We start from the raw sequence: 27,092 nt of genomic DNA, 5'->3' as shown, positions 1-27,092 counted from the left end.
GTGAGCTGTAATTCCGATGTCTAAATGAAACACCTGGCTTCATTCAGCTGTACTTATTTTGAACTCTTGGCTGGCAGCATGACATCAATGGCAGTAACAGAAGTCAAACGTAAGGGGAGGGAAATTATTATTGAAGTCGGCAGTCGACGGAAAATGTTTAGATTTGTGGGCTACGTCAATATGCACATGCAGACAAAATATTATTGCATTGAGGGTTATGGAATCCTATAATTTTGCTGATTTGGGTAAGAACAGGTAGGTAGGGAAATAACTAGTCCATTCATTTTGTAAATCAGCTATTCTCTTCATATGACAGCTCATCCATCAATGTTCTCATAGTACGACTTCATGGCTCAATTGGGATAATGTGGAGTAAAGGCTTTCGATTGGATGATGGATGGACCTTGATAATCTAATATTTCTAAGCAGTAGTCAAGTGAATTGGCAGTAGACCGCAAGGCAGCTTTTGCCAAATTATTGACTAATATTTCATTTATTAAGCAGTTTCAAAGAGTGCAAAAAGACACTTTGGGAATGAGTCAGCGATCTTAATGACAAACTTCATTTAAAATAATCTGTGGTTTCTGGGTGGTGCCAAGCATGGTAATGAGCAGTGATTTGTCTGCAAATGTGTTACAAAGAGAGTAGAATTTGTACTAGCCTAAATATGCACTTTATTTAGATATTTAGTAGGTTCCTCATTTTTAGAAGCCATACATGATTCAGGAGAGTGAGAATGAAATGTGCTCTGTTCATTTCCTTCTTGTTGTAAAGGCACCTAGTGAAATAGTGTGGCACTATAGTGTAAAGCTTGGAACATTTACCTGTTAGAAAGAAGAAATAAGCAACATACTATGTCTTGTTTGAGTGGAGGTACAAAAGTACACCTTGCTTTTGGGCCAACTTTCATGATGAGAGCATGACACCCTGTGACTCATTAATAACAATTAGTTTTCCCAGATTATTTAGAAAGATGTTTACTTTCTCTTGATGTTTACTTAATTCCAGAACAAACATTCTGACAACTGAGAGAATTTTTCCTTTTAATAACATGTGCAGAGCACATCTCTCCCTATAGTAATGTTCAGTAGCTTGTCTTATTGATATTTTTTTGTGCTTCTGGCTGCTTTGTTGATCAATACCCACAAATTCTCCCCCCCACATTTATTTATTTATTAATTCAATCATCTCCCGTATGGCTTATCTACAGAAGGGTTGCGCAGGGTGCTGGAGCCTGTCCCAGCCATGCAGTAGACGGCGGACACCCCGCATTGGTTGCCTGCCAATTGCAGGGCACAATGAAACAGATGCCCACTATCACCCTTCCACTGAGTGGGAATCGAATTGAGACTGCCAGTATTGAAGTCAGGTGGAAAAATCACTCCACCTATTTATTTATTGGCTATTTATTTATTGACTTACGTACGAACGAATGTATGTTTGTATTTATCCATCCAACTTCGTTAACTTTTCTTTCTGAAAGTCAATAGAAACGCTTGAGGGGAGAAACCAGATGGTGATATTGTTGAAATCATTTTAATCTCCGGTTCAATTTTTCACAAGGTATGGCATTTTTCCCCCCCTGTCACTACTGCCTCCAATATCCGTCAAAAATCCTAAATGTAATTTGGAAAATCTCTCACCTGAAAAAAAAAAAAGCTCTGGGTTTCAATTCTGCATTATTGGCTAACAGCTGGACATGGCCAGCATCTCCATGTGGCAGCTAGGTCTTGCCGTATTCCCCGAGGAGCCTGTGCATGGATGTGAAAGTGGTTAGTTATCACTTTCACATCTGTCAGCCGAAAGTGACACCTCCCCGCCTAACATTTCTGTAAGCACAGCGAGGAGCTGACTGAGAGGTCACAGTGAGAGGAAAAGTAACTGACAGCATGACATAGAGGATGGTGAAAATGTTTTATTTCATGAGATTTGTTTCAGGTTTTAAACCTGTAGTTGTAGTTAAATCTCCTAGGTTTTAATGTATAGCTGCTTTTACACAGTTATCAAAAGTCAAATCGTTACCTAATTTTAACTATCATTTTTTAGAATTCATTTCTGATAAAGTAACAAAAAAATTGTCAACATAGAACAGTTAATCTGTTTGTCAATTGTGCAGATGCAATTTAAGACTCTGGGATGTGGTAATGGCAGGTTGAGAATATCAATGCATTGATTTTGTAGCATTAAAAAATTATATTGCTTTTATCTAGTAATCATCTGGCATCATATTAGCAAGCACTTGGTTCTTGACTGTATGGGAAAATGAGACCAGATAAGTTTCAAGTTTAAATGTACGCCACCCATGTCTGATCTGAGCTGACTTAATGAATTATTTCTTTTATCGGCAGTTGTTTGCTTGGTTGGTTTGTTCACGGTCTTGCATATGAATGAACATTAAAGAGGATTACAGCATATTCCAAATTGGATGATTTTAACAGTACTGTTTTGTTGCCAACTAAGATGGCTGTTAAACATTCACAGAGCCTGAATCAGACTCATGCATTGAGGACCTAATTAATTGAGTTCAAGGGGACTGTCGGGTCTTGGCAGGGGTACCTGTTGTTGGATATTGTTCCTTTAGGAAATTTGTCTTGTTGAAGCGAGCCAAACTGGAAAAAAAAAAAAGAAAACGTAGAGTTGAGGAAGAAAAGGCTTCAAAACAGAATTAGAAACATGAGTTTGAAAGGCTGAACATTGGAGAATGGAGCTTTCTTCAGGTTATATTTGAGGTCCCTGTGACAACTGGATTCCCTTCGCTCCCTATTCTTTCAGACCCTATGCGGTCTTGCCTGCAAAGTGTAAGAAATAAAGTAGAGCTGATGAAGAGAATAACCCCAGATACCCTCGGTTTAGGTTGTGCTCCCTCTAACAGACTGCGGATCCCCGAAAGCACTATTCTTGAAACACCTAGTACTTTTGTTTTGTGCCTCAACTTTTCATTGTTGTAAAAAAGATCAACTTTTCAAAGAATTTGACATCAGTTCTTATCAGAGGAGAATCAATATAATTAAACTTTCATTTTAAGATAGAATGTCTTGCCATAAAATTCTATCACTGTATAAACAGTGTAATACCAGGGGTCTTCATGACATTTTCATTTTTGGTTCAATAGATGGAGCTAGATAGAGTTAATGTCATCCAAGTTCAGTTCAATCTAATCAACCGAAACATGGATGTCTTGTCCCTACTCTTGTCCAAACATTTATAAGTAGGGACTTGGATAATATTTGTTCAAGCACAGAAATCATATTTGGAATCAAATTGTTAACAGGATTGAGAAAAAGAGCTCCAAGTGTTTTGAAAGAGATCAACTTGAAGGAATCAGTGTCGAGAAAACATACATATTTAACGTGAGTGCTGAAAGGAACTCCGTGAAATGATGTGGGTGTGGGTGCGAAAAAGATGGCAGACATATGTGAAGGAGAGGCCCTACAACAGCTACAGTTCGTGGAAAATTTCAATGATAGTGTCAATGAATAAAAAGCATAGGACATAAACAACACACAGTGAGTTGGGTAAAATGAGCCACTATTATTCAGATGTCCCAGATTTGGTTGGTTCTTTTGCTTGTTTATGTTTGACATAAAAATAATGTCCCACCTCAGGGAAATGTTCTAGTCTGCCAACCATTTAAGACGAGAACTATAGCTTTATACATAAAATCGTCTTGATTAAATGATGTTAAACCCATAGCTTGAATACTGATAAGAGCCAACATAACTTGGCAGAAGTAGGAGCTCAAGTTGAACAACTTTATTTTCATTAATGAATGCCTTTATTTCTTACAGCATACCTCATTATAGCTCAACTTAGGTTTGACTTGTGATATTAAAAGTACAGTTAAATTGTTTTTGACAGTAAATAATACAAATATAAGGACTATATATCCATCCTATGTTGACCAAAAGTGAAATTTATGCAAACATGAATAACATAAGTGGTAAAAATTCAATTAAATCAAACTTAGGTAAAATATATAAATACCATATTCACAATAACCCACCAATCACACCCATAGGTCAGGTTCCAAGATATCATCAAGTGAAAAATAGGTGCGACAGTGACTAAAGACCAAGTCAAGTGTATAATCTTGCTTAGGAGTTGGTTCGTTAATTTGTTGGGTGAAATTAAAACATCCAATAAGGCATAAAAAAATCAAATATCTAGTCACTTGGAAGGATAGCAGACATGATGTGACAATCTATCATTATTCATGACAGTGAGTTACCTATTGTGAGATAGTTATTTTCTATGTTTGGCAGGTGATGCATCAGGTTGGGTAAGCAACGCTCTGAGGCATATATAAATCAATGATAATGGTTTAGGCTGCCATCATGGCCTTTTCAGAAATTCTGTATTGCACAACAAAAGTGGCATGTAGCAAAGAAAGCAGACTTTTTTTCCATGTATTCTGCCATCTAGCCGAGACTCCCTTCCCCCCTTTTTCTTCTTTCTCACTGTCTGTCTGCCACATGGCACATGGGATTTCGCCTCGTTTCACCTAGTTGACTCATTCTCACTTTTGTGCTAGCAGAACTTGTTGAATTATGGGAGGAAAAATATACATGGCAACTTGCTACAACTAAAGGCCTTGTGAATTAGAAGTGTTTGCAGAGATATTATCATTTTTATGTCCATGGGTGTTAGCAGTTTCATTGTTGATGCAACAAAAAAGACAAACACAAGGCAATTATCTTTATCTACATGGATCTAAGCACTCAGATGTGGTTTCTGCTGCGGCAAATGCAAAAAATATACTTTTTCTCCCCCAAATGTTTTTTCAAAAATTACTTTCTTGATAAATACCTTGTTTTTTACCTTAGGAATTTGCAGTTTTCAACTTATAATAACATCAACACTCTTCTATTAGACAAAATGTCTTTAAATCTGTATGAAAGTGTTTGAAACTCCCCAAAAAATAACCTTTTTGGTTTAGAATACATCTTTTGTACTAACCCCATGATATATTTCCCACATATGGTATATGGAAGAGGCCCACACCTTATATTGACTTTTATTAGGTCAATTCTTTTTAAATTGTCATCTCGTTCTCTACGTTTCGGCGAGGCTGACTTTTTACATTTCTCTCCCATTCTTTAAATGTGACTTGAATGTGACATTTTGAGATGGTTTCAGGTGGTGCAATGAATTTAAAACGTCTCTTTGGAACAGTGCCTTGAATGACCTCTAGGCTACTATCGATCAAGGAATAATTCCCATTGACTACCAGATCAAAGGTTGATATATTATGTAGTCTAGAAGGATGTTTTGCTGTTATTTGGTAGGAGTAACCATGAAAGGCTTTGATCCATTTTGATTCACAGAGTATAAGGCAGGATTGTTTCATAAAATAAAGAATGGGAGGTGTATTTGTCAAAGGCAGGCTTTTATTAAAGTTCTGTCAATGTACCCGTGAATATACCTTGCCTGGGGTAAATAAATCGATTCATAATTCATTACATTCTCTTATATAAATTATAGCTGATGAGATTATACATAAATATCAGTACTCAACATATTCCAGAGTTTAGTAGAAAGGAGCAGTCTTCTTAACGGAAATAATGTAATGAATTTGTTAGGAGAGGCATTTATTGCATTCAATTCATTCTGACTGACTGAGCCTGGCGGCCAATGCTTCACTTATAGTCACTGTGTTGGAAATAGTTTTTTTTTTAGTTTTTCTTATATAATTTCCTGACTGATAATTTTAAATAATGACATGTGAAAGCTTTCTACAGACTTTGACTTGCGCCGTAATTTGTCAATAGGTAAATGTAAAGGAAGGCCTATAGTTGAACTTAACCTTGTTTGGTGCAATTGACTTCTCACTCCCATTTCAAAAGTTTGAATTTGAGAGGTTTCATTCTGGATATAATTATGTCCTCCATTGTGTTACAGGCCACGTCGATAGTTATAAATGTTTTACAATAATTTATCTTGCTTTGAATAATTTTGTTTGATTTATTCTGATCCAGTCCCTTGCAATACAAAACACAATTTGGTGTTATGTTATGTGTTCTCCCTGCTCCAATTTGACGCCTATTGGTGTGTTTTTCATATATATGTATACTACACATTTACATTTATAGTGTATATCGATAGGTAACACCTGTGGAGTGCAAGCCACAATAGATCACAACAATGAGCTTTACATGCATATACCAATTCGCTGTCAAGCTCTTTGTGAAGATGTAGGGGTAATCTAGCAGACTCGCTTACTCCTCATAGCCATATGAATAATTTGCACTGCCCTTACACAAAGACAGCACATTGATTTCTGTTAGGAGACAATGAAGTCCTATAACACATTAAATAGTAATACTAAGCTATATGATATTAACCCAATGGAGAAAAAACAGACATCAGCATTGAAATATATAACAAACCTGTGAACACAGTCAAAAGCATTGCCTTTTTTTTTACAATTTCATTTAAACTAAGGATTATATTCAGTAACCCGCTTCATGTGCAATAAGCTCTGCAACACGCCTCCCTTGTGTCTTTCTGCCTCCCTTGTCTGTGCTATATTTCCTCCCTAAAACAACACCTTGAGTTTCCTTTGACACAGTACTCCTCGATTTGGCTTGTTTCATCGTGAATATCTAGTTGATAGCATATCAGGAGTAGCAGATTTAGCTGTACAAGCTCTATAAATAATGAGACATCATCACAGCAGGGCGAAATGTAACTGGTTGGGAAAACAAAAATAACTAGAACATCCTCTTCCAGTTGTCTCCCTGTCTTCATTGTTTTCTTTAGGCCACTTTTGTTATCTTGTCATTCTGCACTATTTTCAAACAAACAAGCAAACTGCTTGTATTCAGTAAGAAAAAAAATATAAACAGTCAGGGAGAAAAACACTTCATAAATCCTTGACCGTAAGATAACTCTAAAAAAAAAAAAAAACATACTCAATATAATGCTTGCAAAAATGCCAAAAATATTGCTGTCCTTCTATTTCCCTTGAGATATTTGTTATGTCAAAACCTCTTGGAATTGAATCCATACACCTGTGTCCCCACAGCTGATGACACAGGCCGACAGAAGTTGCATTTAAAAAAGAGAAACATTGGCAAATGCAAAAAAATACTTGCTCATATCTCAAATCACTTTTATCAAGAAAGAAAGGAGGTTGGAGGCAAAATATACAACAAAAAAAAAACAGTTACACCATAAGTTTTTCGCTCTCTTTTGTATTTTGCCGTTCAACAAATGGCTGAAAGTATATCTGCCCCCACCTACTTCACTTCAATTAGGCACCTATGTTTTTGAAGCTGGCAACATTTTGTGCTCAACATAACGTTAAAACAACAGCAACAAAAACAAGGCACTCAAAAGTGACGGTACCTTTGTACTTCCTACATAATCAAAAGCTTTCATGTATTGATTGTGGTTTGGTACCCTGTTGCGAGTTCAATGTGATATTTTGCATTTTAAGCCTCTCATCGTCTAAATTAACATATATGACACACAGCAGTGGGTATTTGTGATGAGCACCTTAGAACTCATAATCTTTACGTTGCATCAGAAGAAAATGAAACACATTTTTCTTGCACGTTGTATCTGAACATTTTGGAGATGTCAACTAAAGGATATTAAGGTCTTTGCGCTATGATCATTCTTGACCTCCAGAGGGGGAACTTGTTTCTTCTCTTTGAAAAATAATTCCTTGCTCAAGCCGTTAGCATAAATAAGGTGTAAAAAAAACCCACATGAATGAAAAGCAGTAGGAGGTTGAATAGGGAATGGAGAGGTTGATGATGATAAAGAAAGGCAGGGATTATTTCCCTTCACGGGGGTCTTTTCCTCGCTTGCCAAACATTCAGATGAATGACCACAATGCCTACTTACCTTTGTAAATTATATGTATTTCATATGCTGTTCAATATGGATGCATATGTTATGTTTCTCCAAATTTTCAAATAGTTGTAGAAGGACGAAACTGCATATTTTACAGCAGATTGTCAATGATTTTTCAAAAAAAACACTTGTATGTTTTGTGACCAAGTATCTCCGTAAGTGGATGACATAGGATTAATATATCGACAGACATTTCCAAATTGTAATGGAAGTTTTCCAATGCCAGCTGCATGTAGGTCACTTGCCTTTGGGAACAGATTTAGCAGCACGTGTTAACATACGTGTATAGCTCAGATGGAATAAAAAACGTGCCGTTCCATGAGCACTATCCTTGCAATTCAGACTGATTAAATAACATCAAGATCCGTCATGTGTGAAGGGACAGCGAGCTTGGGACATATTCATTCACTGAAGGGAATTTAACTTCAACTCAGAATAAAATAATATTTTGTGGGCTAGAGTTATGATGTTAAAAGCATTTATTAGACGGAGTGATTCACATTATGAACGGTGATGATTCTTATTGTTAATTGTTTTAAGGCCATCAACTTTTTTGGGTGGACAATGCTAATGTTCGCAGTTTTTAATCTTACATTCCAAATGTATTAATTAGAACCCTCATGAGAACAAAAGGTCTTGAAATGAGATGAAATGGACATTCACAACTCCCCAGTGTTACAATTATTGCTTTCGAGAGCAGAAATTGTATGAATATTTCACTTACCATGCTTGTAAAATGATCAGATACAGAAATATCATCTAGTAAAGACAAAATATTAGACACTGGGAATTGTAAAAGCCTGAAATTCTTTCATCTATTTTGTTTACACAGTACTTTTAGTCCTCTTGGGTTGCTGAGCTGGAAGTTAATGTCAGGTCTTGGATCAGAAGGGAATTAATACAAAGTTATGTAATTAATTCATGCAATTTTAATGAGAGAAAAATTACAGAATATTTTATTAAAATTTGTAATGAAATTCAGCCATTTTACAAACTTCAGGAGGACTTTATATGTTACAGCATGATCTTCAACAGCAATGCAGGACATGCAAAGAACTTTTTTGTGATGTTGAGATATTCTTGTCTAGGCTTTGGCATGGCCGCTCACTGACATTCACAGTGTTGTCCTGAAGCTACTACTTTGATATTTCGCTTGTGTAGTAAGGGTTGTTACCCCGCTGAAAGATTAACGACTGTCGCCAGTCTGAGGTCAAGAGCGCTCGTTGTAGCTGGTTTACATCCAGGATTCGCATTCATCTTTCCTTCAATCATGGCTCGTCTCCCAGATCCTGAATCTGAAACACATGCCCACAACATGACCCACAATTATCAGTGCCTGGCTTCTTCCAAACATTACAGCCATTTCATTCTTTTATTTATGGCTGTGTCGTAAACCTCCGATAACAATTGTGTAATTTATGTCTTTACAGATTATAGGCCTGTCTAGTCGCCCCTCATGTTGTTGTGAGTGCTTACACAATCATTAAAAAAAAACTATTCCTCCATTTTTATCAGGGCTGATTAATTACGGAAGTTTCAGTTCGGAGTAGAAGGTTTTGAGGCAAAGATAGCTGGAGTTGACTTTCCCTCTTTATTTTAAAAATTCTGTTAAATAGTCAGCAGATTATGACACATAATCCTGAAGCAGTCATTTTACAGAAAATACTGTTTGTGATTAAGTTGCAGCACAGTATAGAATAACAATGAAGAAATATGTATAATAATATAGTTTTGTGTGAAAATATATTCCTTCAGTCTAATTTTTTTTCTTAGAATGTTTTAAACAAGGGGTCCTTTCTTTTTGTGATAGGAAGTGATGCAGACTTTCAATGAAACATAGAAGAAGGTGTCAGATTGACTCTCTGGGGGGTACTCATGGTCTGTGCAACTAATTAGCTTCCGCTGTGCCCAAATATCTCACTATTTCAGAGCCATGCTCTGATCATTAAGGATTTGACACCCTTATCTTCTACCTCTCCCACTCACGTCATCATTGATGTTTTGCAGGAGCAATTAGATAGTGATTTGTCCAAAGATACTATAAGACCATTGAAAGAAGGCAGAGGCTTAAAGCCATCAGGCTCTCTTGTAGCAAGCAACCCTGGCATGATCCTAGCGATATGAATATCTCTGTGCTGCTTTCAGTCACTCATTGATTGAAGCTGCGCCTTTTGAAGATGCAAGGATGCTTTAATTTCCAACCCAACCTCAGGCTTTTCTGATATCAACTTCAATTAAAATACAAGATCATGTCAACCTTTTATTCATTTGGAACCCAAAAGAACAACTTTTTTTTCCCACAATTTTATTTCATGTGAAATTTTAGAGATCCACGCAACACATCATTTATGAATACAAACTATATATAGTTATCAGTATATGCTATTTTTCCATGCTTTCTTGCTTGTGCAAAATGAGCTCCTGATAACAGAACTTCCACAATCCAGAGTTCAAGTCATTGAAAGAAGTTAAACAGAAGAAAACATGCTATGCCTTTAAATTCTCAGACAAAATATGTCATAGATTATGTAGCTTTTTGTGTTTAGATTCAATTCAGTGGAGTCTGCCATGTTGGCATCTGTTCTTATGGTCCAAAATGTATGTGAAACCCTTTCGACAACCTTTTTCTGGGAGTAAAGTAGTTGTCATATCACCACAGTGTAGATTATCGACTTGGCATTTGTGACTTAATTATTTGAACCTGCCTTATCTCCACCACCCCAACTCCTTCCTCGCCGCATTGCCCACTTGTGTCTTTCGCCTCCTCAATAGATCAACCTTGTCAAACCCCTCTGGTCTCCTACACATATCACTTTTGACTGGGGAATCAATAACTGAATTACTTTTATGAAACCGCACGAGAAGTGATGAGAGCCTTGTGGCTGCTTCGAACCAACCACTTAACATTTTAATCTTCGAGGGGCCAGGTATTGATCAGGCAGTTGTGTAGAAGTGGAGAAAAATCACATATGCAAATCTTTTTGTTTTATTTTTAATTAGAGGCCATTTCAGCTAGGCTTTAGCTTTTTATCTGTACTTACTTGAAGGATGTGGGGAAAATGTGCACTTTAACTAGTGATGAAAATGTTTAAATCAGCCTCTGTAGCTTTTCGTACAAGCTTTCATATAACTATTGTCGCCAATGCCTGCAATTCTGAAATAAAATTCAACAAAAGTCTACATACAATTTCAAGAGCAGCACCGTTTTTTTATGATGGACAAACAGTTGGAAATATAAACTGTACAATGACCCTGTGCTTTTCGGCCTGTTTATTTTTAAAGAGGCAAAACACGAATTGAATATTGTCCTTTGCTGTATTGCTTTAGAAAATGTTTTTTGTTAGTATTAGTTCCTATAGTGTATTATCATTTTTTTGTGCTGAACCAATAATGTTGTGCCATTTATCCTCCTCATCAAACAACAAATTAAAAGGTAGCAACACACTGCTACTCAAGCACTATATTTAAATTTTCAAATTGGGTCAGTTCTGTGGAGACAGAAAAAACGGTTTTGATTGACAATTATCTCTTCAAAACATCATATTCATTATGCAAGGTTAACAACAGGTACCTTTTTATTGTGTTGTATATACTAGCTCCTGTTCAATATAAATTCAAAGGGCAAGCTCTTTAAGGGAAAGTACATTCTTGAAGGACAATCTGCTATGAATGGAAATATATTATGAAAATCCACCCAGTTTCTGAATCGCTCATTCTTTTCAGGGTCACTGGAAGCCAACCGAAGCTTATATCAGCAAACTTTCTGATGGCCAACGAAAAAGATGGCTGTTTGTCAATATCAAGGTATGTACAGTATAAAGACAGTATTTACAATCACTCAGTCAGAGCTGAGGAGATTGCCTTTCATAAAATCCAAGTGATAAAAATATTTTACCTACAGAACTCAGACACCAGCATATCCTGGGTAATAATAAATGACATGGTTTAGATGAGTATGTTTTTCATGGCAAATAGCACAAATGTCTTCAGAATTTCTAAACTTTTATTAATCATAATAATCAACTTATGTATACTACTGATACCCACTGTTTTTATTGTGCGACCCATTGTGCTATTGAGGTTATATATGCTTACACATTTCTAAAAGATAAAAATTGTTTATTTGAATAGAAGTCAAGGGTTCATAAAAACTAATCCGACTTTATTTGGTCAAAATTGTTTACATGGAAGTCTTTATTTGATGGTCATTTGCTTTCCTTTAGTCTCTGTGAATATATTGAATGACTTATTTCTGCAAAGATTTAGTATGAGACATCTGCTATAATGTTATTTTAACTAGTAGTAGTAGTAGTAGAATATACAGAGCTGTTCAATTTTTATCCGTAAAGCTGTCTTAAAGCTGTTCTGCAGTTTCTTCTTGTTTCCTCAAGTACCTCAAAATGTCATCCCTAAGATCAATTACCTTCTTGCTGCCAAAATTTTTAGGGCTCTGGTGTCTATTAGAATGTAAGAGAGGAGCCTGAACAAAACAACATATTTTTTTGTGACTTAAACAGCAGTAAGGAATGTATTTTAGGTAATAATGAAGGAAGAAGGTAGATGAAAAATCCCATTGTTTACATTTCATAACTATGACAAGAAATGTGACAGGAATCAAATCGAAATATGGCGCACTTGGTCGAGTGTGATGATGAGTTTTCCAAGTGACCTTGCACTGTACAGATGGAGTGAAAGCCTTGTAACTTATTTATTCCCAGCTGTATAATTTCCATTATCACAGACATTGTGCTCAATCAGCAGCTAATGTTTCATGCTGACAGTTGAGTCTTAAACCAATATAAACTTCAAAAAGCGTCTTCCAAGCTGACAGCTTGAAATGGTGAGAGCTGAGGGTAACAATGTAATTTTTAAATGTGGGTGGGTTATGCGAAACATATGGGCATTTAGAGACCTCGGAAAGAAATTAACCGAGTTTCAGTTTAATAGCTTTCTCTTGTATGGAATTGCCTTTCTAAAGCTCTGCATGAGTCGGTTAGTTGCATATTAATAACTTGGGTTCTTGTTTCTTATGTTGTGAAGGTCTTACCCTACTCATATTGCACACCGATTTCATTTTAGGTGTATCAATAGTATCCCAAGTGATAAATCAGAATGGTGAACATTTCATTTGGGAAATGCAGAGTAGTAATTTAAATGCAGTTGATTAGAAAATTGCAATAGCATAGCTGGTTGCAAACCATTCTGACTGTCAGTGAGAGGATAAATATTGTTTATCATATAGTAACTGTGAAAGGGAAACAATGAACTGGCTCATATCTATCCCCTTTGTTGTTGTAGTCACAAATTGATTCTCAGCCGAGGAAAAAAAAATGCACGCTCACATCACACCCACCTAATAACTTCATGAAATTGTACCGTTTATTGTAATACAACATTCAACATGATATACTGTACTGTAGGGGTGGTATGGTCAAGTACCTATAGTCTTTCTCGGCTCTCTCACAATCAAATGAATGGATAATACGACAATATAAATCGTCGTAATTTTGCAATCATTCTGGTCATGGTAATAATAAAAGTAGAATGTAGGAAATGGTGCACATGATTAGAGGGATGAAAAAAAACAAAGGGTTTATTCAACAGTATGCATATATTTATATATGACTGGCTGGTAGCAAAACAGCTTTACTGTTCAAATGGAATGAAACCAACTTTGTGCAAGAAATATCAGGATATTGCTGTTTGATTGTCAGTTGATGAGATGGACATATTTATATATAGCCCTTTGAAACACACTCTATATGTGGTTACTCTTTATTTACCAAAGTGGAATAACCACAAAGGAAATGTCATGTTTATAAACAATTAGTTGGTGTAACTGATTTGCGTTTTACACAAAGAGTTGTCCCTTTTTTCCCCATTTGTAATGACAATAATTGCTCTAGTACTTCTATTTTTCCACAACCTGAATATGTAATATTAAACTGTTCTTCAGTGACTTAAAGCTGCCAGGAGCCCATTTGACTCTGAGAAAAGAGAGGCATCACATTCATAACTGGGTGAGGGCTAAAGGATTTGTTAGGATTTATTGCCATGTGAGCACAGTCATGCTCCGATTGCCCGCATTGCTTCCAAGACTGACTGATGAACTACAATCTCCTCCAGAGAGTGCTAAAGCCTAGTGTGACTAATTATGGCATGGTCTTGCAACAAAATAACTGTACTGTATATCTTTATAGCCCTTCCCTACATTGGATCCCTGGGTAGTCATACGCATAAGAAAAACACTTCTTGTGAAGTGCGGTTGGTGGGGGATCCAATAAGCAGCAGAATGGTAATTCTGATTGACTATAATAGAAGCCTTTTTGTTTTGATGATGACTCAAAACCAATATATATGAAAGACACTGCCTTGAAGTCCAAGCGAAGAAATTCTTTGGGGAATTAGAAAGTGCTTGGCTTTGAATTAGAAAATCCTTACACTTTATAGCACAACATGGTTCATTTTGTTTGAAACATACAAACTCAATTCAATTAGAATACTGTCTCTGATTGAATGTTTAAAGGCCAACAATAGAAGAAAAAATGCTTAATGTCAGTGCTCTTTATCAGTGGGTTAAAAAAAACAATTATCCTACTTAACCCTGATCCCCATTTCAAAAAAAGATAACTTACTGCTTATATTTAAACAAATAAAGCTATCTATATTTTTTATATTTTTCTTTTTTAAATAGAAATTGTAGCATTCAGATAAATGCAATGGTCAATAATTTGTTGGTTTTCCTTCAAGATATACTGCTATTAAAATACCCAGCACTGAGGGAGAAACATTGAGCCAGAACGTCAACAGCCAGAGGCAGATCTTAGAGTTGTTAGTGACATATAATAATACTGGGATAGCTCTAGTGCCTCCTTTTAATTCTACATTTACACCAAGTCCCCAACAGCCCCGAAAGAGTATTCAGTAGAATCCGCCCTTGCATTGTCATGGTAGTTTTAAAGGATGTAGGGGATACTGAATCCTGGAGCTTCTAAAGCATACTATAGTTCAGCCCACAGTTTACCATGGCTGCTTGCATGTTTCCTCACAGCCATCGGGTTCTGATGTAGTCCCTCATCTTTTCTTATGCTCTGTCAAAGCTTTTGACAAATAAAACATGCATGGTGGGCAATTTTTGGAGGTCGTTTATGGGCCCAGCAGGAGAGCTTGACTCAATCCAACTTTAAAATCGCCCTGACCGCACGCTGGGGGGTAGAGAGGGTACCCGTTAGTTTTTGTCGACAGCTTATTCATAAATTTATTGTTGCAAAACTTTCTTTAGTCTGTTATTCACATGCACATACATGCTTGACGTTAAAGGTGATGAACAGGTTCAGGCCAGCAGGTATTACAAGTGAAATAGACACATGGCTTAGATTAAGAAGAGTGGTAGGTGTGTGCACTTTTTGACTATATATATTTAGTATACTTTCCTTGACGGTGCTCGCCATTTAAGGTCATAGTAGAACGCAACGTATCTTTTTCCTCTTAGGTGAGTAAAAAAAAAATGAAATTGGTCTTGAGTGCACATTGTGGCGTTTTGTATCTGGCTCTTTAAAATATTCAAGCATACACAACCATTGCTCAGATAGAAATGAATGTCAAAAAAGTCAAGGGCTGTGATGCCAATTTGAGATGGTTGAGTGGTTTATCTAAAATGGTGAAGGGGAGGACCCTTCAGGAATGACATTGTCACTACTGTCGTTTCCTGGACAGAATTTATAACAGACATTCATTTTTGAATGGCAACAGCAGATGTGGGCATATGAAGTGTTGCATATGGTGACTATGACCTTTCTTTATCATGATTATCTGCATCATGATACCACCTAACCTTTTGTTAGAACTTTGTGGCTAGTCAAACATAAAAAAATAATAATTATCCAGGAATTTTATCTATTTGCGGTTGAACGTTTTTCATTCTGATTCATTTGAGTGTTTTGATTGAACAAAAGTGTCATTTTTGATTTTTAAAGGAAATTAATATTGTTTAGGCAGGATTAAAAACAATCAAATCTGTGATAGACAGTTTTGTGTGTTTTTTGTGCATTGTTGGTATTAAGAGTTTCTAGAGCGAGATACAAATGGATGCAAAAAGGCTGCCCTCCAATGTTTTGCCATGTGTACTTCATGCAAAGGAGGAAATCATGATGAATGTGATTCACCTTGAGTCAGAGTGATTTGAGTGTTCTCTTAAGACACTGCAGCTTTAGAGCATTTATCTCTCTGCTCCGGATATGCTTGCCATGGTAGCTTTCACATTTGCCTTATTGAGTGTGCGTTGACATATTTTTCCTGACTGCAAGAGCGCATTCTCTCTTCTATATACTAGGCCATATAGCCTATATTTGATAGCGCCATAAAACGCTCCCATGCTTTAGAAAAAATGGCATATAAAAAGCCTTAATAAAAGGTGCTTATGCCTCACAGTGGCAATCTTTGAATCGCTTAGTGTGATGGTGCCATTAGAGTCATGCATTTCTATTGCTATTCATCAGCAGATGTATGCAAGGCCACAGTTCAATGCAAATAAATAATATAAAAAATACATATAGATACATGCAATTAGGTATAGCCACCTTTATAAATAGTGAAAAAGCTCCATATACCCTTTTGTTAATTAGACAAAGTATTAATATCATAGACATTCAGCATGAGTTACTGTTGCAACAAGTGGAAATGAAATCCCAGGCCAAAAAATTGCAGAATGCGATTTTGAGGTGTCTCTTTTTGCCTTTGAAAGACTTATTAGAACTGCAAAGATAGTTAAAACTCCAATTATAAATTTGAAAGTAATCTTTTTTTTTTTTCCTCTTTCAAATGTGAGGAATTGAAGATCTGTGGAAACAGAAAATGGAAATATGCAAATAATTTGGAAAATAAGGTTGCCTGGCTAATCGTTTCCTAACCCAGAGGTGTGGGTTTGAGTTCCTGCCCTGTGACCTCATCTACGTAACATTGAGCAATGTGCTGTTTAAGTAAATTTACCAGTTTTTAAATATATATATATATATATATATATATATATATATATATATATATATATATATATATATATATATATATATATATATATATATATATATATATATTTTTTTTTTTTTTAACTATTATATACACGCACATATCTCACTTTCAGAAGCATCTGGTTTTGGAAGAATGACTCACAAGCTTTTTTCTCAGTTGTGTATCAATTCTGAATGTTTATACCTAGAAACAACCGCCTTAGAAGTTGACCTTTTATCTTGTATTCTTCTCTGCGGGAGAAATTATTTAATTGGCCTACCGTTTTAGTATTTTTAAAGGCGACACTAGACACTTTCAAATGTGACTATTTTAGGATAAGAACAAACGGAACAGAAAACAGATGTGGCTGAGCTATCCGCTACGCAATCTCTGTGTTTTTTAACGTTTCACATTTCTCTGAAAGGATTTTGGTGTTTTTGTAAATGCATTTGAAAGTGCTCAGCAATACTTGTCAAACCCAATTTAAATGGTGAGCGTAGAGGAGGAATCGGGGGACATCTAAATGCAGCAGATGACAACATGTTTGCCCCCGCATGTATTGGCAATGTGACTTCTCTCACTTGCTTTCACACCACGGACCCTTTCCTCTCTTTATGCTCGCTCTCGTCTCTTCTTAACATTCACGTTTTTTCTCAGTTTTCTTCCCCCTCAGCCTCTATATCTCTCCCTCGACTATCTCTTTTTTTTCCTCCTCCTGGTTGTTACATTAGCATAATGCAGCCTTTGCCTGGCAGTGAAAGGGAGCGTATCCAGCCCACACTACCCTCACTGAACCAGCCGCAACGCTGCAAACTGTCAAGGCACACAGTGACAGCGGCAACCTTCCACACATATGGGAAAGATGTTGACAGGATTATAATTAATGGATTCCAGAACCTAGACTGAACTCACAACAAGTTAACTTCTGTAAAGCTGCATTTGTGGACAAATCCCACACAGCCCAGCAATGTTGGTGGTGTAAAGATCTCGTCTTGCAAAGTGATTCATTTGCATCTCCTCTTAGAGTGCGTTAGCTCATGTCATGATTCCAAGTAAGGCTAGAAGGTGAAGACTGTGAACATCTCATGTTGAAATTAAAAATGTATAACAGTCTTGTGCGGATATGGAGCACAGAGAACTGTGCAAGTCATAAAGTATCACTATTATACAGCTCGACACCAAAACCCGTCTGTGAGGTGCAAGATTATGAATATTGATAAGGGACAGAGTTTGTACTTTGGAATAAAATATTTGAACTTTTATTCTGGATGATGGAATATTTCAAATGTGTAACCACATTAGACTTAATATCATTATTCTGGGTATATTATTGTCATGGCTATGATTATCTATAAAATGTCAGAATAATGAGTGTATACTGTATATTGGCAGCAGCCAAAAAATCATCAAATGTAATCAGTTAAGGGTACACTAGAAATTTAATACCTGCTATTTAGTATTTAAGTAAATCCGGCAAAGTAGATTGAGTAGTTTGATTTACATGATGAAAAACATTGATTCGTAATGAATTTGTGAAGAAAGGAAATATATTTTTCTCACCACATGAATTGATATGTGTAAATGCACTGTGGCTAATCAAAACAATTGGTGTTTGATCCTCACAATTTCAACTTAAAAGCGTTCTTTCCATTTCAAAAGAGTTGGTAAACTCCAGTGGGTGTGCAAGCCACAGTGGACATGTGGTTAGCAATGCCTTGAAAGGCTGAAGAAGCAGTAACAGAACTCGCAGATCTCTTGAGACTTCACTTAGACTTATTCTTCATAAGTCAGTGTATAGTTATAGTCAGGTATTTACAGTATACTTGAAAAACATTATGGAAATGCTGTTTAAAATGGTCAGGTACTAAATGACAATATGGAATTGATGCTTAATATAGACCCAAACTGAGGCCCATTTCAGTTAAGTACAACAATGGCACATTAAAAATTGAATATATGGTATAATCTCAAGGTTACTGGGTAAATGCTCAAATAAAATAAAAGTAACGTAATTACTTCACGGTCATACCTGAACTCATCCTTGACATTCAATCCAACCGCAGTGTTTTGTGTGTCGGCTAAACATTTAGGATTTAATTAGGTAAGCATATCTTGACATTGCAGCTTTTCACTCACACTTCAATTAAGATTTTTTTTCAGTATTTGATGGACATACTGCAGCATGCCAAGGGACTTATATCATAAGTTTAGGTCAAGTTTAATGAATTGTCAAGTTAAAGTATAAAAGTAAAAATTATGCTTTTTAATAAATATCAGAGGTATTCACTATCATTGGCATAAACATAAACTATGGGTTACCCACAGAAACATAAGCAGTATTTTTATTGGAATGTTTTTACTACTTGCTGGTCTAATCTTGCATGACAGAGTATTATATTTTAATTATTATAAAAATATTATGCTTAAACTCCACATTCTAGCTGCTGTGAGTCAGCATATGTGGCATGTTTCTGATGGAGGTGGAATTAATTTAAAGAAGCTGTCAGTCTTGATTCTATTGTATGAAGTCTGAATATTTTGAAAAACAAACTAAAAATGACGTTCAACCCTTCTGTTACTGCAGTTCTTACAGTCTGGTACTGCATAAATGTAATAACAAACATTTTTCATCTCATTCCAATAATATGATAATAGCCAACCCAGCACCTCCTTAGGACCTGTTGCCAATTAATTGAATAGGATTTGGCTCTTAGCAGAAAGCAATCTTGAGTGGTGCATGGCCTCATGCCAATATACCAATTCTAATCGAATTTAATGCGGCTTTATTTAGCAAAATGAAGCATTTTATAATGCCTAATAGCCATTCTTTGTCATCTTTTGCAACATTTATAGAAACTGACAGGACAAAAATCATTGTGATGTGAATAACAAGCTTCTTCATTAGTTTCTCTTTTACTTACCTTACTTAAAAATGAACTTTGAAAGCCTTTACCAGCATTTCTTACTTTTGTCCAGAGGTGACAAGTCAAACTTAATTATCATTTCAATCCCCTGAACTCATTACAAAAAGAGTTAGTAGAGTCCAATGATTTGCCAGGAGTGAATGAGAAATTACTGAGAATAGTTGACAGCTTTGACCCTTTAGACTCAATTAAGAAAACTTTATTTGAGGTTGTAATTGTAGACTGATCAAAGTGAATCTGAAAATGTTTTTGTTTATTCTACAGGGGAGATTTACACGGACTGAGGAACAGAGTTCCTTTCATGAGTGACTGAAAGATAATTGTCCAATAGACTTGCTGCAATTCAACATTGGGAAAAAAAGGTAGGACATACCAATATTTTATATACATTAGACGTATGGTTTTACAATGCTTATCTTGAGTTTTACTTGCCACTCAAAATCACTTAAATGGAAGGGCTCACTTTTTATTCAAAGCTTATTCATATTTGATACTTAATATCTCCATAGTGCCACCAAAAATCTATAAAACAACAACAAAAACAAGTAAACAAAACAATAAGAATTACAAGTACACTGCACGTCTTGACTCAACACTGTGTCACTTGGGAAGAACTGATATCAGAATTCAAAGAACAAACACAAATGCAAAACCTCCAAAACATGAGGGACTCGTTTTGTCATTCAATTTAAACAGTGGACAAAAAATGCTTCATGCATTATTAAAATTACACTATTGTTCATTAGAATTCATATGCTCTGTTTGCCAGGTAAAATAAGATTTATCATTGTTTTTCGAAGAACGGTAACAAATTAGCAACTGCAGTAGAGTTGTCTAGTCCATTTTTTAAAAACACTATGATATGTATATATTTGTATATATATATTTATATTTATATATCAATACTACTGCCACCTATTTTCAGCAGAACAGTTCACACTAATTATGCATCTGTAAGAGAAATGTGCTTTATACTATTAGTCACAGCATTGACAATCTCTGGTATCATCCCCCTCAATTCGTTTCAGCTCACAGTCTCACGGGGAAAATGATTCACTCATTTCTCTATTGAGGTTTACTAAAACCTACCGGGTCTCTTTTTAGACAGCTCTTCTTTAAATTCAAGTGACGGATCAGGGAAATAATCTTAGCCTGTGTTGCCATGACAATTTAGCTTCACTTATTTGCCGGTGAGCAAAATTTATGATTTCTGGTTTACTGAAAGGACAGCTAATATGTTAAAAAAAGAAAAGGTTTTTTTTCCGTTTCAGAGGAGAATTTATGTGCGGTGTATGAGTTTTTTTGCAGACAGCTCCGTTGTTATTCCTGCGATTGGTTTAGCTTTTGCTGAAAGTCAGCTGGGAAACACGCGCACACTTTTCAGAAAATTATGTGGTCATACACATAAAATATGGATGGATCAATAGGTTAATGATGAAGGGCTAAAGGCATTTGGTATTACAACAAGGGTGACATAAAAATCCATCTTTCAGGTAAATGTGTCAGTATTCTAGTAAATGATGTGATGTGCAGACTGAGCCAATCAATATTTGTTTGAAATATATTTTCCCGAAAGAATTTATATGATGATACTGTGTGAATGAGGAGAATGAAAAAAGTAGTTTAATTCGAGTTTGGAAATGCAAGTGAAAGCCTATTTACTGAAAGCTGTGCCTTGTAACAGTATTTTATATAGTTTGATTATAGCATTGGAGGTTTGAAGATTTTGTTCAGAATGTAGTGTTTACTTTGTTGGAATTGCTGATCTAGTTGGTGGAAAATTCAGTATTGCGGCATCTTTACATTGAAAAAATGTAAAAGAAACCTGCAAAACCTTAGGTAATGTGAATTTTAGAAATGTGGTTATTTAAAGAACATCAGTATCTATAGAAAGTATTCACACCACATTTAAAAGTTTTCCTGTTCGACCTTCAATTACTGAAAAGTGGTGCACATTTTTCCCTTACACGCACCCTTTGTATTGAGGCTAGAGTTCAGTCTTGCTTTCATCAGACCTAAGAATTGTGTTTTCCTCATCCTGGAGGTAACTTTAAAGTCCTCTTTTGAAACTATTGTCCAAATGTATGATGTAATTGGCTGTGTCAGGAAGCACAAAACAGACAAACTAATGAGAATGATAAATGGGCTGCTCAAAATATGTCAAGGTCTGTCTAGATCCTTGGACTATGAATATCAATGCTATAAACATGATGGTTGTTGGACAGTCTTGTTGAGAATTGTTCCCTCTACACATCAGCCAGGGGGGCAAATGAGATTTTTACGGAGCACTGAAGCTTTAAGGTAGATGAGTTGACCAACGGTTCATTTCTCCTCAATTCAAATAAGTCAAATGGACTTGTCAACAAATATAGGAATTCAAGTTACATTATTTTAGTTAAGGATTCTGTTTTTTTAAATGAAGAAACTGTTTTTTTTTTACAATATAATCCATCATGGATGAGTGTCTCACTTGTAGAAAATAACCCCCCCAAAATATCCTACTTTTAATTAAGTGTACTCATTTTTGCTAACTAGTTTTATCAATTTTTTTTGCGCATTGTGATGTGGATGTTTCAGAATTTAGTTATGAATAAAATATATTTAGTGCAGATTTGGTTGAATGGCGTAGAATTAAAATATATTTCATTAAAAATAAACCTCATTCTAGGAAGTTGATTATGGATTGCTGTCCAATTGCTTCACAGAAGTCCATTATCAAATGATAACTCATGAAATATCATTCCAGAGGCTATCCACAATTTAGAACTAAATCTTGCTTTAGTTAGTTATAATCATCTTTGAAGGCAAAATCATCTCTGACAGTCTAACGGTTGCCTCAAGCTTTTTTTTTTACACTTCGGAAAAGTTTGAAATTTAATATTACAAGTATTAAGCTTTTTATATTACATAAATTATTAACCCTAAACTTTTCCCTCCTTAAGACATCATGGCCATAATAAACCTATGGATGAGTGGAAAAGTAAGGCTGAAAAGTGAACGTTTTAAGAGGACAGCGTCTCACTGATGGACAGGGTGGCTAAATGAAATCGCGGTCGCCTAAATAAGGGCGAAGATGGAGCACTGAGCTAACTGACAGGCGGCTCAGGGATGTCGGTAACCCAAAGCATATTACAGAGCCATCAGGCTGAGTGACACCTCACCCGGCCCTGCTTTATAGCAGCCATGATGAATGGCAACTCCTTGTTCTCCCTCTTGAAATGACAACCACAGAATATCAAATGCCAATTAAAAGGTAGACAGGCATGGCTGAAGGAGTGGCATCTAATTCTGCTAAATATGATAGATAGAAAGGTGGGGCAAGGCTGCGGAGAAAAGGGTCACTTTGTGTGGATGATAGGTACACACTGTCAGGATAATTAAAAGAGAAGCTTGTACACATTCAAAGCTATAAAGTACGTCTCACCTAAACATAACAAGGGAAATTGGGGTTTTCATATATATTGGGTTTTAATTTTTTATTAGAAATTATTAACCATTTAAATCTCAGTTAACCTTTTAGCCTTATAGGGACTTTTTAAATAATGCTGATGGACAATTGCATTTGGCTTTTTGTCACAAATATTTTTTTAATTTAGAGTTGTTGTAGAATTATATTAAACTTCTTTTCTAATGATGATGCATTTCAAAGTCAAGTTGAGGCTGTTTGCCTTTGTGAGTTAAGTGCTTCTTTCTCGAGGAAGGAATTTTTCCTTCACCATTTGTAGTGAAAAAGATTGGCTTTTTTCCCTGTATCTTTTGGTTGATTTCTGTTAGTGTCACTTTATTTCCTCATCCTTCCCCAAAAATCCACCTCTACATCTTCTCTAGAGAGTATCACTCCATAAAGGTCCCATTCAAACAAAATCTTGGACGTGCAATGTTAAGTAATTGAGGTGTAGCTAAGGGCTTCTGAACCTTGAAACTGTATCCAATAACTATTAGATAAATACATGTTTTCAGTCCGTTTTCATAGTGAACAAAAACCATTTAATTCAGAATCAATTTTCACTTGAGTTGTCTCTTCTATGAACTGCGGGCTGCGCTGGGATGGAAATACTTACTGAAGATAACAAGTACAATCTTTTAAAAACTAAGCCCTCTGTGTTAAAGATAGTGTAGCTGGTGACATCATGACATTTGCACTGCTGGACTAACAGATTAAATTAGGCTCTTTTCTGTTCTGTCTTTGGAGAGGATTTAATCCTTGATCCTGTTATTTGTAGCCTTGTGATCTTAGTGGCCACTGCCATACACGTATCTCAACATTCATTGTAGAATAATGCAACTGCAATTTCTGAACATAAAAGTTATCTGAAACATTCTTTCTTCCAGTGAATAGCACAACCTTTATTTTTAGTGCTTATCCTGTGCAAGGTCATAAAAGGCAAGAACCTTATCAGATCATAGGTGAGACAGTGCTCATACAGAACAACATTCTCACCAAAAGGCATGCTAGAATCATTGGAGAGAAGACAAATTCTCCAAAAAACTTTAAAGCTTAGTGAAAAAACTATGATATTGCACAAAAGAAACCTTGTACTGAAATGGATAAAAAGGATAAGGATTGTATGAACAAAAATACATTTCAATCATTAATCAAACATTGCAATTGCATTTTTGCTAATGAATTCACTTTAATGAACAATCACACACATACTTATATAATATATTGGGGAATTTTACAAAAAAAATTTGGTTGATGATAATATGACATTTAAAAATGCGTCCTCATCATCTTTGTCATTTATAAAGGATTGCAGGGAAGTGCTATAAATTGCTGGCATTTGTCCTTGAATCAGTTTGTAAAGGTGGCTCTTTTTCCTGGCCCCACTTATAAACACCTAATCTACGGGAGCAAACAGTCCATTGCTTATCATGGGTAACGTTTCTCGGTCTGCAGACAGAGGAGTCTCTATGACCTCTGCGAAAAGTCATATCGTGAACTCTTGCGATTTACTATAGCTTTGTAAGATTGATGTGTTAATCTATTAAAGAAGAGTTATTTGGTGGGAGTTTATTTCAACGAGGTTTGATGATAAATCACAGGGAAGCTGTGTGTGTGTCTTAATCTGAGTTAACTGATGGCTGCCAAGTTGGTACTTTATATATTCAAACTTCTGTTATTAAAGTGGAAGTGAATAGACAACCTTGCGTTTCATGGAATGGAGATTTTACAAGGGTCTCTCAAGTCCCAGTGAAATCGTTTTTCTGAACATATAGTAGAATTTGTTCAGATAAAATACATATCCAAGGCTGTTCTTAGAAACATTCATTGTCAACAATGTCCAAAGTGGTACAATATTTACGAACTACCTGTTTATAACTTCAGATAAAGTTAATAACCCAGCATCTGGTTCTTGCATTAATATTTGTGACTGTGTTCCATAATTTATCCATGGTTAAATTAAGCTATTTAGTCAGGGCGTCTTATTGGTTGGATGGTCAGCATCAAAATTAAAATATGTTTTACCTTATTAGTTTTTCTTATTATTGATAGATATCCCTTACTTAATCCCATTTTGGCAAGGTTTACCCAGTCCACATGTTGGTAGAGCAGTTGTAGAATTCTTAGACTTCACATAAAAACAAAAATCATGTCAAGCAGTCTAACAAAAGAAATTGAATACCACAGGTGCCAAGTAGGGAAAAAAATGTAGACCAACAGATTCCTTTTGTAAGGCATGTGTTCTCCAAACACAATTTCCGACATTAACCAGAATTTGTCATTTATAAAAGAAAAAAAAAGTCTAATAATCTCCCGCAACGACTAGACCTGTCCACCTGTGAATTGATCTAGTAAGTGCAAAAGAAGGAATTCAACTTATTTCAAGCTACATTGCCTTTATGATCAGCCAGTTGGAGTATCAACAGGAGCAGTCACAGATCTCCCTGTCTCGTTTAATGATTCCAAGACAATCAATAAATAAGTGGAGGGCTTTGGACCATTTAGTCTCACCTCAATGGGAATCTCTTTGGAGAAAACAATGTCTGAATCAAAAGTTATTCTAGATGGAACACAAATAAGCATCCCTCAAATCGAAAATCAACAACAACAACAACATTGCTATTATTTTACCTCAACACATGGACTCTGGAAAATAGTCATAGAGTTGCTAAGGTATTGTAATAGCTTCACTTGAACACAATAAATAAGGTTGGCAACATAGTTATGAGATTTTAGTTAGAAGACTGCAGATGACTAATTTAGCCAAGTAAAAATCAATTTGGAAGTATTACATAAGGGGTGGTGTGCCAAAGAAAGGGAGGTAGACTCTGGCCTTTGCCTTGATTTCAATATCAACTCAGGTCTCCCTTTTTGTCGCTCCTGAAAAGACAGTCTTTAAAAACTCATCATCGCTCTCCAACAGCTGCTGCGGCAAACAATAAAACAAACAGCTCTTCCATTTTCTGACTGCACCTGCCACCGTTAAGTGAATTATGGTGCGACACATAGACAGATAAGAGGTGAGGGTTATGGAAAGCAAAGCACGGTTTGCCATTCGTGAACTTAAGACAATGCATCCTCTCAGACCTAAGTGGAAAATTGATGGATGATGAGAGAGAAACATTGGAGGAGATAGACTGAGAGAGCGGACAATGACTGGGAGAGTGATGCACAACCCCCCATTTCTCAAGGCTTTGTAATAAAAGGGGGCTATGTGGTGTTCTCTATCTCTGTCACATTAAAAGTAAATAAGACTAATCGCACAATGCTAAAAACTCCACAGGGCGAGACTGCCCGAAAAGGGAACGGAGTGTGCACGCTGTGGCTTTTCTGCTCGCAAGTTATATTGTTATTTTAACACCATCTATCCAAACGGATTCAGTGTTATTATAGCTCCAAAGGCTTGAATGATTTTAAGATCGTCTTCGGCATACACTGAGCTGTCTGAGATACATAGGCGATTTCTTTTAACTGCAAGCAGCTGCCCCAGCTTAGTCTCACTATGAATGAAAGATTGCAAATAATGTTGCGCTTAAATCATTACAAACTACCAGTACTTTTCTTCATGTAGGAGAAAATATTTACATATATATTTTCAAGCCCATTTGTGAAATCCATTTGCCATTCCACAAACTTATTATATGAATTCAGGGAACTGAGGCTCCATAAAAACAACTTGCAGACGAATGTGTTTTCTTTAGCAAGGCCTGCTAAGCATCTTGGTAAAAATGCGCAAACAAGCAGTGTCTTGTGTGTGCGTGCCTGTGCATTTCTTTGCCCAAAGCGCAAAATTACCAAGTCAATTACAAGTCATTGCCATCGTTGAGGGTGTAGGTCTATATATATAACAAAATCAT

The 27,092-nt window shown here is 36.0% G+C and overlaps 1 long non-coding RNA gene across 1 annotated transcript in view; it reads left to right on the top strand.

Annotated features, from left to right (window-relative positions):
* Positions 1-27,092, top strand: part of LOC144209383 (uncharacterized) — a 59,029-nt gene that overhangs the window by 21,161 nt on the left and 10,776 nt on the right. Inside the window, exons 5-6 of the long non-coding RNA XR_013329107.1 lie at positions 11,584-11,664; positions 20,055-20,152. This is a non-coding gene — a long non-coding RNA (uncharacterized LOC144209383). The remainder of the gene's footprint in view (positions 1-11,583; positions 11,665-20,054; positions 20,153-27,092) is intronic.

Source organism: Stigmatopora nigra, chromosome 16, assembly GCF_051989575.1.
Source record: "Stigmatopora nigra isolate UIUO_SnigA chromosome 16, RoL_Snig_1.1, whole genome shotgun sequence".
Lineage (NCBI taxonomy): Eukaryota > Metazoa > Chordata > Actinopteri > Syngnathiformes > Syngnathidae > Stigmatopora > Stigmatopora nigra.
This window is presented reverse-complemented; position numbering and strand designations above follow the sequence as displayed.